Source organism: Paramisgurnus dabryanus, unplaced genomic scaffold (genome assembly GCF_030506205.2).
Source record: "Paramisgurnus dabryanus unplaced genomic scaffold, PD_genome_1.1 h2tg000220l_1_36516__unordered_in_group10, whole genome shotgun sequence".
In the NCBI taxonomy this organism is placed as follows: domain Eukaryota; kingdom Metazoa; phylum Chordata; class Actinopteri; order Cypriniformes; family Cobitidae; genus Paramisgurnus; species Paramisgurnus dabryanus.
The window spans coordinates 27,501-33,357 of NW_027394122.1; positions in this window are offsets into that span (position 1 = coordinate 27,501).

The following is a 5,857-nucleotide window of genomic DNA, read 5'->3' on the forward strand; positions in this document are numbered from 1 at the left end:
GGCCGACGCCGAGATCCTTCGACGGTTCCAACATGGGTTGTTACGCTTTTGTGTTCGCCCGTGTCTGAGCATATATGGTCGGGTCGAACCTTTGAGGCCGTAGCCTGGAGATCCAGGGCGGATCTTATCTCACAACACGTGTGTCTTTGAGGCCGTAGCCTAGATCCAGAGACTTTAGGATCTTTTTAGCAGTTTTAAGGCCGTAGCCTTGATCCAGGGCGGATCTTTTGAGCAGCTTTAAGGCCGTAGCCTTGATCCAGGGCGGATCTTTTCACAGGTTTTAAGCCGAAGCGCCTTGATCCAGGGACTTTTGGATCTTTTTTTGCCGTTTTTAGGCCGTAGCCTTGATCCAGGGCGGATCGTTTTGCGGCCGTAGCCGAGTTCCATCACCCAAGGTAGCTTTAGTTTTTAGGCATTAGCCTTGATGATCCAGGGCGGATCGTTTTGCGGCCGTAGCCGAGTTCCATCACCCAAGGTAGCTTTAGTTTTTAGGCATTAGCCTTGATATGATCCAGGCCGGATCTTTCCGCCTAGGCGGCATGCGGATATGGGTTACCCGTCTTTCGACACTCGCCCGGGGCGCTGCCTCACATCAGACGCCCTTCGTCCGTTCCAACCGTTCCAGTTCTTTTAACGGTTTTTCGTTCATCGCACACCGACGCGCACAGACCTTTCTTGGGATCTGCCGCAGGGAGGGAGGACGCTGGAGGTCCACTTTCGAAGCAACCCATCCCTATATACCCGATGGCACCTGTTCAAACGACCGCCCCTTGAGAGAAGGGGCCCTTCCCGTGGCTCGTCCGGGAGGAGGCGCCCGCGTCGGAAGGCGCCGTAAGGTCGGAGACCCTGGAAGTGCACGAGTCACCCGCTTTTACCTCCAGGCCCTCTGTCGTACTTCTCGTGTCCGCTCACGAGACCTCGTTTCGGCTTTATGGAAGTGCACGAGTCACCCGCTTTTGCCTTTTCTGGAAGTGCACGAGTCACCCGCTTTTGCTTCCAGGCCCTCTGTCGTACTTCTCGTGTCCGCTCACGAGACCTCTCTTCGGCCTGGGGGTGCGCCACGTACACCCCCGCGTCCGCATTCGAGTCACCTCTTCGGGCTCATGAGGTAGGGTCGGTGACCCTGGAAGTCAGAGACTTCCAGGCCTTCTGTCGTACACCCTCGCGTCCGCTCACGAGACCTCTCTTCGGCCTGGGGGTGCGCCACGTACACCCTCCCGCGTCCGCTTTCGAGTCACCCATCTGGGCTACGGAGGTAGGGACGTGTGCCCTGGAAGAACCAGACTTCCAGGAGGGAGGGCCGCCCTGTCAGGCCCGCTTTCGAGTCACCCATCTGGGCTACGGAGGTAGGGACGGGTGCCCTGGAGGAACCAGACTTCCAGGAGGGAGGGCCGCCCTGTCAGGCCCGCTTTCGAGTCACCCATCTGGGCTACGGAGGTAGGGACGGGTGCCCTGGAGGAACCAGACTTCCAGGAGGGAGGGCCGCCCTGTCAGGCCCGCTTTCGAGTCACCCATCTGGGCTACGGAGGTAGGGACGTGTGCCCCGGAGGAACCGGACTTCCAGGAGGGAGGGCCGCCCTGTCAGGCCCGCCTCGGAGTCACCTCTCTGGGCTAAGGAGGCAGGGACGTGTGCCCTGGAGGAACCAGACTTCCAGGAGGGAGGGCCGCCCTGTCAGGCCCGCTTTCGAGTCACCCATCTGGGCTACGGAGGTGGGGACGGGTGCCCTGGAGGAACCAGACTTCCAGGAGGGAGGGCCGCCCTGTCAGGCCCGCCTCGGAGTCACCTCTCTGGGCTAAGGAGGCAGGGACGTGTGCCCTGGAGGAACCAGACTTCCAGGAGGGAGGGCCGCCCTGTCAGGCCCGCTTTCGAGTCACCCATCTGGGCTACGGAGGTGGGGACGGGTGCCCTGGAGGAACCAGACTTCCAGGAGGGAGGGCCGCCCTGTCAGGCCCGCCTCGGAGTCACCTCTCTGGGCTAAGGAGGCAGGGACGTGTGCCCTGGAGGAACCAGACTTCCAGGAGGGAGGGCCGCCCTGTCAGGCCCGCCTCGGAGTCACCTCTCTGGGCTAAGGAGGCAGGGACGTGTGCCCTGGAGGAACCAGACTTCCAGGAGGGAGGGCCGCCCTGTCAGGCCCGCTTTCGAGTCACCCATCTGGGCTACGGAGGTAGGGACGTGTGCCCTGGATGAACCGGACTTCCAGGAGGGAGGGCCGCCCTGTCAGGCCCGCTTTCGAGTCACCCATCCGGGCTACGGAGGTAGGGACGTGTGCCCTGGAGGAACCAGACTTCCAGGAGGGAGGGCCGCCCTGTCAGGCCCGCCTCGGAGTCACCTCTCTGGGCTAAGGAGGCAGGGACGTGTGCCCTGGAGGAACCAGACTTCCAGGAGGGAGGGCCGCCCTGTCAGGCCCGCCTCGGAGTCACCTCTCTGGGCTAAGGAGGCAGGGACGTGTGCCCTGGATGAACCGGACTTCCAGGAGGGAGGGCCGCCCTGTCAGGCCCGCTTTCGAGTCACCCATCTGGGCTACGGAGGTAGGGACGTGTGCCCTGGAGGAACCAGACTTCCAGGAGGGAGGGCCGCCCTGTCAGGCCCGCCTCGGAGTCACCTCTCTGGGCTAAGGAGGCAGGGACGTGTGCCCTGGATGAACCGGACTTCCAGGAGGGAGGGCCGCCCTGTCAGGCCCGCTTTCGAGTCACCCATCTGGGCTACGGAGGTAGGGACGTGTGCCCTGGAGGAACCAGACTTCCAGGAGGGAGGGCCGCCCTGTCAGGCCCGCCTCGGAGTCACCTCTCTGGGCTAAGGAGGCAGGGACGTGTGCCCTGGAGGAACCGGACTTCCAGGAGGGAGGGCCGCCCTGTCAGGCCCGCTTTCGAGTCACCCATCTGGGCTACGGAGGTAGGGACGTGTGCCCCGGAGGAACCAGACTTCCAGGAGGGAGGGCCGCCCTGTCAGGCCCGCCTCGGAGTCACCTCTCTGGGCTAAGGAGGCAGGGACGTGTGCCCTGGAGGAACCGGACTTCCAGGAGGGAGGGCCGCCCTGTCAGGCCCGCTTTCGAGTCACCCATCTGGGCTACGGAGGTAGGGACGGGTGCCCCGGAGGAACCAGACTTCCAGGAGGGAGGGCCGCCCTGTCAGGCCCGCCTCGGAGTCACCTCTCTGGGCTAAGGAGGCAGGGACGTGTGCCCTGGAGGAACCGGACTTCCAGGAGGGAGGGCCGCCCTGTCAGGCCCGCTATCGAGTCACCCATCTGGGCTACGGAGGTGGGGACGTGTGCCCTGGAGGAACCAGACTTCCAGGAGGGAGGGCCGCCCTGTCAGGCCCGCCTCGGAGTCACCTCTCTGGGCTACGGAGGTAGGGACGTGTGCCCTGGAGGAACCGGACTTCCAGGAGGGAGGGCCGCCCTGTCAGGCCCGCCTCGGAGGCCTCCCCTCGGGCAGGGGAGGCAGGGTCGGGGACCCTGGAGGAACCGGACTTCCAGGAGGGAGGGCCGCCCTGTCAGGCCCGCCTCGGAGGCCTCCCCTCGGGCAGGGGAGGCAGGGTCGGGGACCCTGGAGGTGCCGGACCTCCAGGGGGACGGAGGCCGAACCCGTGGCCGGGGAGGGTGAGCCTTGCCGGGCTAGGCTCGCGCGGGTTCGAAGGCCTGGTTCGAGAGGACCCCTTCCCCTATATACCCGATGGCACCTGTTCACACTACTGCCCTTTCGAGAGGGGACCCCGACCGGTCCGCGGCCGGGACGGCGCACCTCGGTCGGCCTCGGCGAGTGGGTCGGGGTGCCTGGAGGTGCGCGAGCGGCCCGCCTGGAAGTGCGCGAGCCACCCGACTCTGGCGGCCGGCGCCCCCGGGCCCGTGCCCGCGGCCGACTCGTCTGACCCGGCATCGTCAAGGTCACCAATACCACGGAGCGTCTACGACGCCCCGTTTCCGAGATATCGGCCAATGAACTGCCGGGCGCCGTATCTCGGCCGGGGAAGGTCCTACGGACTCGGGGCCGGGCTCGTCGGAAAGGTCTCGCCCGGGGCTTTCCGACGAGACCGGCCGCGGGTCCGTGCGACCCCGGGGGCCCGAGATACTTCCGGTCGAAAATTCGAATTTCGTTACCGCGCTGCTCCGGCGCCCCGGGTCCGGGGCCTTCGCCCTTCGGGTGGGTGGCTCCTCCGCGGGGGGCCTTTCGAACGAGCCCACCCGCGCGTCGCTAGCCCTTTCCGGGGCCGAGATACGGCCTACCCCCGCGGGATTTTCCCACGGCCGTTTCTCGGGCGCCTCGGGTCCGGGGCCTTCGCCCTTCGGGTCGGTCGCTATGCCGGAGGGGAGCTTTCGAACGAGCCCTCCCTCGAGTCTCTGGCCCTTTCCCGGGCCGAGATACGGGCGGGTGGTCGCGGAATTTTCGCTCGTCCGGGGCTCCGGCGCCCCTAGCGTCCGCCTCGGAGGTCGCCCGGACGCGCGCGGCCGGTCTCGTTCGAAAGGTCCGTCCCGGGGCTTTCCGACGAGCCCGGCCTCGGGTCCGTGCGACCCCGCCCGCCGGAGATACGTCCGGTCGAAGCTCGCGGAAATTCCCGCGGCCGTATCTCGGGCGCCTCGGGTCCGGGGCCTTCGCCCTTTGGGTCGGTCGCTCCGCCGGAGGGGGCCTTTCGAACGAGCCTACCCGCGAGCCTCTAGCCCCTTCCCCGGCCGAGATACGGCGGTCTGTGCCCGGATTTTCCCACGGCCGTTTCTCGGGCGCCTCGGGTCCGGGGCCTTCGCCCTTCGGGTCGGTCGCTATGCCGGAGGGGAGCTTTCGAACGAGCCTACCCGCGAGCCTCTAGCCCTTTCCCCGGCCGAGATACGGCGGTCTGTGCCCGGATTTTCCCACGGCCGTTTCTCGGGCGCCTCGGGTCCGGGGCCTTCGCCCTTCGGGTCGGTCGCTATGCCGGAGGGGGGCTTTCGAACGAGCCTACCCGCGAGCCTCTAGCCCTTTCCCCGGCCGAGATACGGCGGTCCCTCCCCGGATTTTCCCACGGCCGTTTCTCGGGCGCCTCGGGTCCGGGGCCTTCGCCCTTCGGGTCGGTCGCTATGCCGGAGGGGAGCTTTCGAACGAGCCTACCCGCGAGCCTCTAGCCCTTTCCCCGGCCGAGATACGGCGGTCTGTGCCCGGATTTTCCCACGGCCGTTTCTCGGGCGCCTCGGGTCCGGGGCCTTCGCCCTTCGGGTCGGTCGCTATGCCGGAGGGGGGCTTTCGAACGAGCCTACCCGCGAGCCTCTAGCCCTTTCCCCGGCCGAGATACGGCGGTCCCTCCCCGGATTTTCCCACGGCCGTTTCTCGGGCGCCTCGGGTCCGGGGCCTTCGCCCTTCGGGTCGGTCGCTATGCCGGAGGGGAGCTTTCGAACGAGCCTACCCGCGAGCCTCTAGCCCTTTCCCCGGCCGAGATACGGCGGTCTGTGCCCGGATTTTCCCACGGCCGTTTCTCGGGCGCCTCGGGTCCGGGGCCTTCGCCCTTCGGGTCGGTCGCTATGCCGGAGGGGGGCTTTCGAACGAGCCTACCCGCGAGCCTCTAGCCCTTTCCCCGGCCGAGATACGGCGGTCCCTCCCCGGATTTTCCCACGGCCGCAGCACGGGCGCCTTTGCTCGGATCGACTCGCCCTTTGGGTCGGTCGCTCCACGCGAGGGGACCTTTCGAACGAGCCTACCCGCGAGCCTCTAGCCCTTTCCCCGGCCGAGATACGGCGGTCCCTCCCCGGATTTTCCCACGGCCGCAGCTCGGGCGCCCTTGCTCGGATCGACTCGCCCTTCGGGTCGGTTGCTCTACCGGAGCGGCCCTATCCAACGAGCCAACCCGCTTCTCTCTAACCCTAAGCCCGGCCGAGATACGGCGGTCCCTCCGC